The sequence below is a fragment of the Henckelia pumila genome, unplaced genomic scaffold (assembly GCF_033568475.1).
Source record: "Henckelia pumila isolate YLH828 unplaced genomic scaffold, ASM3356847v2 CTG_525:::fragment_3, whole genome shotgun sequence".
NCBI lineage: Eukaryota > Viridiplantae > Streptophyta > Magnoliopsida > Lamiales > Gesneriaceae > Henckelia > Henckelia pumila.
The window spans coordinates 1135415-1147468 of record NW_027331857.1 but is presented as its reverse complement, the minus strand read 5'-3'; the positions used below and the strand labels follow the sequence as shown (position 1 = coordinate 1147468).

At 39.0% G+C, this 12054-nt stretch overlaps 1 pseudogene; it reads right to left on the bottom strand.

Annotated features, from left to right (window-relative positions):
• Positions 1-11042, bottom strand: part of LOC140873081 (uncharacterized) — a 41779-nt pseudogene extending 30737 nt beyond the window's left edge.
• Between the last annotated feature and the right edge of the window lie 1012 nt (positions 11043-12054).

The following is a 12054-nucleotide window of genomic DNA, read 5'->3' as shown; positions in this document are numbered from 1 at the left end:
ATACGGAATGGTTCCGTAAATTAAATATTGTTCTAAACTCGGAGAAAATTTTCTACGTGTTAAAAAAGAATCCTCCAAAGGAAGCACCGGCTAATATAAGTCCGGAAGAATTGGCAAAACTTGATCAATGGTGGGACCATGATATCAAGGCTAAATGCTATATGCAAGCTTCAATGTCTGATGAACTCCAGAGGCGATTTGAGGATGCCGTGAATGCTGCTGACATACACATGCACCTCAAGGAACTTTTTGGAGCTCAGTCAAGGTCGGAGAGGTATGCCACCGTCAAAGAGCTCATGACATGCCGCATGCGAGATGGGACTTTGGTCCGTGAGCATGGGGTACACATGATTGGGCTCATTGAAAAGTTGGTAACACTCGATTTGATATTGGAGCATGAACTAAACGCGGACTTGTTACTTCTTTCTCTTCCTTCGTCGTTTGATGGATTTGTGGTGAACTTCAATATGAACAAGATAGAGGCCACCCTTGAAGAGATGGTGAATATGCTTGTGTCTTATGAGGCCACATTAAAGAAGAAAAAACCGGTACTCTTGGTTGGCTCATCTTCTTACTCCAAGAAGGGGCCAAGTGGAAAGGGTAAGAAACGTTCAGCCCCGCCCAAGAAAATTGTACCACAGAAGAAGGGCAAGACAAAATCTTCAAACGTGAACATATCTGGAGATGTTTGCCATCACTGCAAGAAACCCGGTCATTGGAAACGTAACTTCAAGGAATACCTCGAGCAGTTGCGAACTGCAAAGGGTATGTTTTACATTTAAATAAATGTTTCACTTAATACTACTTCTTGGGTATTGGATACCGGATGTGGATCTCACATTTGCAATGATTTGCAGGTGATGACAAGAAGTCGTAAGCTTAGGATGGGTGAGACCCAGCTGAGGCTCGGAAATGGTTCCAGAGTTGAATCCAAAGCAGTGGGAGATGTTTATTTAGTTTTGCAGACCAATTTTAAGTTATTTTTAAGAGATGTTTTATTTGTGCCAGATTTAGTTAAAAATATTATTTCTGTTTCTATGCTTGATAGAGATGGTTTTTCTTGTAATTTTGTAAATGGGATTTGCAATATTTACAAGAATGAATGTTTGATTGGAAATGGACAACTTGAAAATGATCTATATAACTTAAAATTAAAAGACGTTCCAATTAATTATGTTAATAAACCGGTAACAACAAATAAAAGGAAAAACAATAGTCAAAACCCGGCAAACCTTTGGCATGCTAGGCTAGGTCATATTTCCTCAAGGAGGATGAACAAGCTAGTGGGAGAGGGCATGTTTGATATGTCTGATATTAACTCTCTACCTACTTGTGAGTCCTGCCTAAAAGGAAAAATGACTAAATCTGCTTTCAAAGGGAAGCCTGAGCGTAGTCAAAATCTGTTGGATTTGATCCATACAGATGTTTGCGGACCATTTAGTATCGGTACTAAATTTGGTCACACCTAATTCATTACCTTTACTGATGATTATTCTAGGTATGAGTATTTATATTTAATAAAATATAAGTCTGAATCATTTGAAAATTTCAAAGAATTCAAGGCTGAAGTAGAAAACAAACGAGGTAGGAGTATTAAAGCACTTCGATCGGATCGAGGTGGAGAATACTTAAGTACCGAGTTTTTGAGCTATCTAAAAGAGAATGGGATTCTCTCTCAGTGGACTCCTCCTATGACACCTCAGCTGAATGGTGTCTCGGAGCGTCGCAATCGAACTTTGTTGGACATGGTTCGATCTATGATGAGCTTCACTGAGCTCCCTCCTTTGTTTTGGGGCTATGCACTTGAAACGGCGGTGTTGTTGTTGAACAATGTTCACACCAAAGCAGTGAATAAAACTCCATACGAGTTATGGAATGACAAAACTCCTAAGTATTCGTACTTGAGGATTTGGGATGTCCTGCTTACGTGAAGCAGACAGTGGGAGATAAGTTGGATAGTCGATCCACCTTATGTTATTTTGTAGGATATCCGAAGAATTCAATCGGATATTATTTCTATCATCCTACTGAAACAAAAGTGTTTGTTTTGAGGAATGCCACCTTCATGGAGAAGGAGTTTTTATTAGATAAGAAAGGCAAGATGATGGAGCTCGAAGAAATTCGAGAAGAACCTGAGATACAAAATAACGATCCCACACCTCAAGAACCTTCAGTGGACACGCCTACATCTAGGAGATCCGAGAGAACTTCTAGACCTCCTATTTGATATGGTCTTCTTCTTGAAGGGGATCAAAGTGAACCCGACATTGGATGTGATCCAAAAAACTTCAAGGAAGCAATTTCTGATGCGGATTCGAAATTATGGTTTGATGCTATGCAGTCGAAAATAGACTTGATGCATACAAACCAAGTTTGGTCTTTAGTAGATCCTCCCGATGGAATTGTTCCAATAGGATGTAAATGGATCTACAAGAGAAAACTTGGGCTTGATGGCAAGGTACTCACCTACAAGGCACGATTGGTAGCAAAAGGTTATACTCAAAGACAAGGAGTTGACTATGATGAAACCTTTTCACCAGTCACAATGTTCAAGTCCATAAGAATCCTTATTGCCATAGCAGCATGGTATGACTATGAGATATGGCAAATGGATGTGAAGACTGCATTTCTTAATGGAAACATTAAGGAAGAAATCTATATGATGCAGCCCGAGGGATTCACATCCATGGGAAGCGAGCATAAGGTATGCAAGCTTCAGAGATCAATTTATGGTCTCAAACAAGCATCAAGAAGTTGGAACAAGAAGTTTGATGAAACAATAAAGGACTTTGGTTTCATCAAAAACCCGAAGGAACCGTGCGTGTACAAGAAAGTAGTTAAGGATGCGGTGAAGTTCTTAGTGCTTTATGTTGATGACATCCTACTCATTGGGAATGACGTAGGGATGTTACAGTCAACAAAGATATGATTATCAGGTATATTCTTGATGAAGGATTTGGGTGAGGCCTCCTATATTCTAGGGATACAGATCTATAGAGATAGATCTAAGAAAATGATAGGACTCACTCAAGCAACCTACATCGACACCATATTGAAAAGGTTTTCTATGGATGAGTCCAAGAGAGGACATCTACCTATATGTCATGGAGTTTCTCTATCCAAGTCTATGTGTCCCAAGACTGACGAAGAGATAGATAAAATGAGACACATACCATATGCGTCAGCCATAGGTAGTATTATGTATGGGATGATATCTACCAGACCGGATGTAGCCTTTGCTCTGAGTGTCATGAGCAGATATCAGGCCAACCCCGGTCAAATGCATTGGAAATTCGTGAAGGATATTCTTAAGTACTTGAGAAGGACTAAGAATATATTCATGGTTTATGGAGGAAGAGAATTAAAATTGGAAGGCTATACCGACTCTAGCTTCCAAAGTGACGTGGATGACTCGAAGTCAACCTTTGGATTTTTATTCATGCTCAATGGCGGTGCTGTCTCTTGGAAGAGTTCCAAGCAGGACACCATAGCGGATTCCACCACTGAGGCAGAATACATTGCAGCATCAGCTGCTGCTAAAGAGGCCGTTTGGATGAGGAATTTCGTCCAAGAGTTGGGCGTAATTCCTGAAGCTGTTGGTCCAATTCCGGTGTACTGCGACAACACTGGTGCCATTGCTCAGGCAAAGGAACCAAGGTCTCATCAAAGATCCAAACACGTACTGAGGAAATACCACATCATCTGGGAGATTGTGGAAAGAGGAGACATCACTGTCGAGAGAGTGGCCTCTACAGACAATATCGCTGATCCACTTACTAAGCCCTTGCCAGGACCATTGTTTGACAAACATCGCGAAGCAATGGGATTACGTAGTATGACTAGTTGACTTTAGGGCAAGTGGGAGATTGAAAGAGTGGGTGCCCGGTTAGCCAACTTGTGGCTAAGGGCTTTTATGACTCTATGTATAAACAATCTTTGTTTAATATAATTTACATTCATTAATGGCATTTTCTTTGTCTTTATTAATATTGTTATGTTGTGATATACTATTGTTGTTTTGATAAAGACCTTGAATATACTATAGTTTAAGTAAGATAAGATAATGAATAAAGAGAGATCACTATTATAAAACACATCTTATAGTCACTGTATATTCTAAACAGTTCCTAGTCAATTGAACCGTCCGCTAATAAGGATAAGGATCGCTCGAGATTGAGACTAGAATTTGTGATGCCAAGTACCACGTTTCATTGGTAATGGACATGGAGATGTTCAAAGCATGCAAATGGATATTCATATGATGAATGATCGAACTACCCTATTCGGACTTTCCAAGTGGTTATTATTATTTGAGTGGATAAGTCCGCGGTTTTGGTTGTACACCATTAGTACTTACTACTTGAAACATCATTGAGACTCTATATGCTAGTACTGTACTTTGACTCGTTTACCGACTCTATTGGGGTCATCAGGTGCCGGGATTGGGTACAGTTACGACACATATAGGATTCGATGCTTTGTTGTCAAGGATTCACCACATACTTGCGAGTGTGGATATCCTATGCGATCTGAGGAGATATTAGTGTGACGAATCTCTGGCCAGAGTACATGATGTGTTTTAGGTTACTCGGTTTCCTAGTAGCACATGCGATGTCACTATTTGATCTTCAAGATGCATTGCATAGTTATCGAATCTCGAACGAATCTCGATGCACCAATGGTTGTTGATTCGATCTGGGTATATGGATGAAGGGACCGTACTGTACGCTAACCAAAATCTAATGGTTCTTGCAGACACTATCAGTGATACCTAGGGAATCATGGGGCGATGTTGCTAGGCGCTCTTACCATGATTCGATGGGTAAGTTGGAAATTGTTGTTCCGAGTCACAAGGAGTTGTGAGCCCACGGCTAGCTGTATCCCTGAACCATTGAGGGTCACACAAGTAATGGATTACTAAACCCCGTTGAGATATTTAGATTTAAAGAGTTAAATTTAATGAAAAAGAAGTTGGACTTCTTAACTAAAGGGAGTGGAATTCCCTAAAATGACATATGGGTGGGCATTTTTGGAAATCACTGAATTCAGATTCAGAAAAATTATCTTGACTTTAAAAGATGCAGAAATGGTTTCTGTGCACATTGGTGAAATCAGTTTATCTATCGGAGTCATGATGAATTTTACATTAATTTCTATAATAACAGGCTTGGCTTGTTGGGCTTAAGTTATGGATTATGGGCCTTAAGGAGTTAGAGTCCTAATAAAATTATAACTTAATCTAGTCTAGAAATTATCTATAAATATAGGTGTATTGTTCGAAAATTAGAGGCATTCCATTCTTGCAATTTTCGAATTACACACAAATATTTTCAAGGGGATTTTTCGAAAATCCTCTACTCCCTTTTGAGAAAATTCGGTCTGTGATTTTTTTGAAAAGTCACTTTCTGAATTGACAGATCAAATCTGTTTATTTTCTACGATAAACATCTGGTTGATTTCTAGTGCAATCAATCAGAGGGTTTCTGTTTTTTATTCGTGAACCTAATTCCGGGAATTGATCGAGCAAGTCATCGGTTCCCGGAATTTACAAGAAGAGCAGATTAAATTCTGTTGGAGTCCATAATCAAGCCTTAGTTTGAAGAGGTAAAAATATTTAATTGAGAATTTATATTTTTACTTGCAAGATTTTAATCGTTTGGATTTTATACCCATGATATGGAATCGTTCCATATCGAAAAATAAAATTTTTAAACTTTTGCTGCTCCAGGTATCACATCTGTGTGATCAGAGAACGCGTGTTCCAACAAAAGGCCTCCGTTTAGCATTAGCATAGCTGGCCTGATGATCCTGTGCAGTCTTAATCCGTTTCTTGAACTGATCAACAACATCTGCTGTCTACTGGACTAACTCCGGTCCCTCAGCCTGTCTCTCCCCCACTTCTTCCCAGAAGTGTGGAGTACGACAACGTCGCCCATACAACGCCTCAAAAGGTTCCATCCCAATACTACTATGATAGATGTTGTTGTACGCAAACTCAATCAATGGCAAATGATCCTTCCAAGTCGAACCAAAATCCATAGTGCACGCTCGAAGCATATCCTCCAAAGTATGGATATTACGCTCTGACTGTCTGATATGAATCTTATGTATGAAAGGTAACACGATTTTAACGAATCACACTTCAATTCGATAACAAAAGAATTCAATAATGTTGTCCCGACTTTGAAACAAGTAAAAGATTTTGGAATCTCCACCTCTAGTTGAACCTGTAACTAGCAACAGAGAATTCACGATAGAAAACAATCAAAGATTCAATTAGACTTTCAAAGGAACCTGTCTTTGACAACCCAATTGAAAATCGATTGACAAACGCCACAAAGCTATGAAACTTTGATAAGTTTCATTTTGGGTAAAGCAAAAGCTTTGATAACATTCTAAAGAGAATTTTGTATTGAATAATCAATAATCTGAAAATCTTAGTTATCATTAAAATAATGAATGTTGTAGTATTTATATTACAACCCTAAATATTGAAAGATAACACAAAATAAAACAAAAAGATATCAAAGATATCTCTTAAAGTTTCCTAGTAGGAATAAAAGACCTAAAATAAACAAAGTAAATCCAAAATATTAAAAATCCCGAACACACACACAAACACCTTCGGTGCATGTAAAAGGACATGGCACGGGCGCGCTAGAGAGAGGCGCGGGCGCGCCGAAGTTGCGCAAACAAGGGCGCGGGCGCACGATAAGGTAGCGCGGGCGCGCCTAGAGCTCGCAAAACATCGTCAATTTGGCATCCGTAAGCGCGGGCGTGCGATCATGAGGTGCGGGCGCGCTTCTTCTCCGCAAAATAATGGCGCTTTGGCTTTGAGCAGGGTCTTCAATTTTTTCACTTTCTTGACCTCTTTTGACCTCAATAAGATTATAACTTCCTCCAAATTGAATATCAAGAAATCCAACGCCCTCTTGTGTCTTCAGCAACAAAGATTGAAATGCTTCCTTAAACTTCTGAGCTCGGCCTCTCGTAACCGGTCCTCGTAGTATCTCCAACGGATCCTTAGGCACTTGATCAGAATGCGAGACATCCATGATCGCATCATCCTTTTCTTCTTGAAAAGGATTTGTCCTCAAATCTTGATCATCACCTACATCAAATGGAGATAAATCAGAAACATTAAAAGTAGCACTGACATTATACTCACCTGGCAAATCTAATTTGTAAGCATTGTCGTTGATGCGCTCCAATACTTGAAACGGTCCATCGCCTCTAGGTAGAAGCTTTGAGCGCCGTTTTTCAGGAAACCGCTCTTTCCTCAAATGCAACCACATCCAATCTCCTGGTTCAAACATAACTCTCTTCTTTCCCTTATTTGCTTGCTTTGTATACTGCAAATTCTTTTTCTCAATGTTCGCCTTCACTTTTTCATGCAAATTTCTCACAAATTCCGCCTTTTTCTTACCATCCATGTTAACCCTTTCACTCATAGGCAAAGACATCAAATCCAACGGGGTTAAAGGATTAAAACCATACACAATTTCAAATGGTGAAAAATTTGTAGTAGAATGCACACTACGATTATATGCAAACTCAACAAATGACAAACATTCTTCCCAACTCTTCAATTTTTTTTTAATTATAGCACGCAACAAAGTTCCTAACGTTCTATTAACAACTTCAGTTTGACCATCCGTTTGAGGATGACATGTAGTCGAAAACAGTAGTTTAGTACCAAGTTTGCACCATAATGTTTTCCAAAAGTAGCTCAAGAAACGAGTATCTCTATCAGACACAATACTCCTAGGCATGCCATGCAATCTAACAACTTCATTAAAGAACAATTCAGCAACATGAGAAGCATCATTAGATTTATGACAAGCAATAAAATGAGCCATATTAGAAAATCTATCAACCACAACAAAAATTGAATCCCTCCTCTTCTTAGAACTCGGTAGTCCTAAAACAAAATCCATAGAAATATCTACCCACGGTTCACTAGGAACGGGAAGTGGAGTATACAAACCATGTGGTTGTTGTCTAGACTTTGCTTTCCTACAAGTCACACATCTTTTGCAAATTTTCTCAACATCATGCTTCATATGTGACCAATAAAAATGTTCATGCAAAGTTTCATAAGTTTTAGCCACTCCAAAATGCCCCATTAAACCACCCCCATGTGATTCCTTAACAAGTAATTCACGAATAGATGACTTAGGAATACATAACTTATCCTCCTTAAACAAATACCCACCATGCATGAAGAATTTATCTTTTGGACCATGCAAACATGACACATATATATCACCAAAATCAAGATCACTAGTATATAACTCTTTCACATACTCAAATCCTAAGAATTTAGAATCTAGAGTAGATAAAAGTACATACCTTCGTGATAGAGAATCCGCTACCACATTTTCCTTCCCTTGCTTGTATTTGATAACGTAGGGAAAAGTTTCCACAAACGCCACCCACTTAGCATGCCTCTTGTTTAGCTTGTGTTGTCCTTTGAGATGCTTTAATGATTCATGATCCGTATGAATCACAAATTCCTTTGGCCTCAAATAGTGTTGCCATGTCTCAAGTACTCTTACCAATGCATAAAACTCCTTGTCGTAGGTAGGATAATTCAAGGACGCCCCACTAAGCTTCTCACTGAAGTAAGAAATCGGTCGCCCACCTTGCATCAAGACACCTCCAATTCCTACACCTGATGCATCACATTCAATTTCAAAAGTGTTAGTAAAATCAGGTAAAACAAGTAAAGGAGCATTAATTAATTTATGTTTAATAATATTAAAAGACTTTTCTTGCTCCTCGCCCCAATGGAATGGAACGTTCTTCTTGATCACTGCAGTCATAGGTGCCGCCAAAGTACTGAAATCTTTCACAAATCTCCTATAGAAACTTGCAAGACCATGAAAACTTCGAACTTGACCAATATACGTAGGCATTGGCCAATCTCGAATTGCACTTACCTTGTCCTCATCAACTCTGACACCTTGTGAACTCACAACAAAACCAAGAAACATAAGTTCTTTTGTACAAAACACACAATTCTTCAAGTTAGCATACAATTGTTCAGCTTTTAGTGTGATTAGCACAATTCTCAAATGTTAGACATGCTCATCCAAATTTTTGCTATATACCAAGATATCATCAAAATATACCACAACAAATTTTTCAATATAAGCACGCAACACATGATTCATCAATCTCATAAAAGTGCTAGGTGCATTAGTTAGTCCAAAGGGCATAACCAACCACTCATACAAGCCGTATTTGGTTTTAAAAGCAGTTTTCCACTCATCACCTTCTCTCATCCTTATTTGATGGTAACCACTTTTTAAATCAATTTTACTAAAGACGCTAGAACCATGCAACTCATCCAACATATCATCTAGTCTAGGAATAGGATGCCTATACTTGATGGTAATGTTATTAATGGCTCTACAATCCACACACATTCTCCATGAACCGTCTTTCTTAGGAACTAACAAAACAGGCACAGCACATGGTGACATGGACTCACGCACAAAGCCTTTATCTAAAAGTTCACTTACCTGTCTTTGCATCTCTTTATTTTCCTCCGGGTTGCTCCTATACGCTGGACGGTTTGGCAACGCACTTCCGGGCACAAAATCAATTTGATGTTCAATCCCCCTCAAAGGTGGTAATCCTTGAGGCAAATCCTCCGGAAATAAATCTTCAAATTCCTGCAAAAGAGAAACAACATTGCTCGGAAGATTTTCGGCTATATCACTTGTGTTAAGGAGAAATTCCTTATAGAAAATCAATACAAGTGGAGTATGCTCATGTAAAATCTCTCGCAACTCACTCTTTTGGGCCATAAATATTTTTTTATCGGCCTCTTTCCTCTCAATTTTTTTTTCATCTTTTTTTCTCTCAATATTTTTTCCTAAGGCCATCTCACTTTTTTGTTCACTCTTTTTTTCGGCCTCTTCTTTCTTTTTCTTTTTCAAATGGTCCTCCAACACTTGCTTTGGAGTCATCGGTAACAATACAATAGGCTCCTTTTTCAAAGTAAAAGAATAACGATTTTTAAAACCGTCATGTATCACATTTCTATCAAATTGCCACGGCCTACCCAACAAAATATGACAAGCTTGCATAGGCACCACATCACACAACACTTCATCTACATATTTACCAATGGAAAACGGTACTACCACCTGCTTATGCACTCTCACCTCCGAGCTATCATTAAACCACTGCAATTTATAAGGTTGAGGATGCTCTATAACAGGCAAACTCAACTTTTCCACCAGCTCATAACTCGCTACATTAGTGCAACTCCCACTATCAATAATAACACTATATACTTTGTTATTCACAAAGCATCTAGTATGGAATAAATTCTCCCTTTGAGTTTCTTCCTACTCCTTTTGTTGTACATTTAACACTCTCCTGGTCACTAGCAATTCTCCAACCACCGCATCATATGCCTCTTCATCAGGATCCTCCAACGCAGGCATACTATCATATTTCTCATCCTCACTCTCCGACTCAATCTCACCACCAGCATTCATAATCATAATTTTTTTATTAGGACACTGACTGGGAATATGACCAAGTCCTTGACATCTAAAACATTTAATATCCCTAGAACGAGTATTAGTAGTTTCAGGTGTACCTTTACCCACTTGTTTTGGTGCCTCCAATTTGGTGTCAAATTTTGGCTTGGACACTGACTTGTTGTCCTCCCGTTTTGCAATGCTTGGGCGCCAAGGAATTGACGATCCTCCACCGGTAGGAAGTCGACCAGCTCCTCTCCTCTTGAGCTGCTGCTCCACCTTCATGGCTGTCTGCACCATCTCATCCAAATCAAAACAGTGGCGAAGCTCCACTTGATCTTGGATTTCTCTATTCAAACCGCACAAAAATCTGGCCATTGTAGCTTCATTATCCTCCTCAATGTTGGCCCGGATCATCGTGGTTTCCAACTCCTTGTAGTAATCCTCCACGCTTCTTGGACCTTGCTTAAGAGTTTGTAATCGCCTGTACATGTCACGATAATAATAGTTAGGCACAAACCGCTTCTTCATGACATGCTTCATCTCCTCCCACGTCTCAATAGGCGGCTCTCCACACCTTCTTCTAGTGGTCACTAATTGATCCCACCAGATTAACGCATAGTCTACAAACTCAACCACTACCAACCTCACTTTCTTAAGGTCAGAATAGTGATGACAATCAAACACAAACTCCACACGCTTCTCCCATTCCAAATACGCCTCCGGGTCAGACTTCCCATGAAACGCTGGAATTTTCATCTTAATACTACTAATATTTCCATCCTCCTTACTGTACTCCGTATGTTTTCCTCGTACCGCTTCTCGCCTATGGCTAACCTCATGTACTCTTCTCCCTCCATCCCAATTCTCATCAAAACTCTCCTCATCTCCTTCAAAATTATTTCCCTTCCTATCTTTATTTTTTTTTCCACTACCACTACTCTTCTCCAATCTACTCATCCGCTCATGAAGAGGTTCCAACTCCGACCTCATCACCCTAGTAAATTGACCCATCAACGCATCCATTTGAACCTTGGAAATTCCTTGGTTCACACTTTCACTAGCATCTTTATTAGGATTCATGGTACCTGCAAGAAAAAGGTTAGTAGTAAAATTCCTCACACAAGTTCTCACAGATTACTCCAAATGAATCACTCCAACACTCTTTTTCTTTCCACTCAATTTATGTAGGCTTTTGCTTTGTATAAAAGTGAATCAAACTCTCAAGTTCACAACTTTTAGACGCTTGAAGATCGACTCTCGAAGATTGACAAAAACAAGAAGAAGAAATTTAGGGATGCTCGAATTTTGACTTGCATCCAAGGATGAACAAGAACGAAAATTGTCCACAAATTATCTTGCTTCTTCTATTATTATTATTTTTTTTGAAGCTTTTTCGGTCTCTAATTTTTTTTTTGACCAATTTCAAATCTCTATTTTTTTTTAATTTTTTTTTGAAGTTTTTGAGATAACTTGAAGAAGGACGAAGAACGCGAAGAACACGAAGAACAGATAGTCACAAAGATGTGAAAACTTACTTGTTTCAAACCTTTGC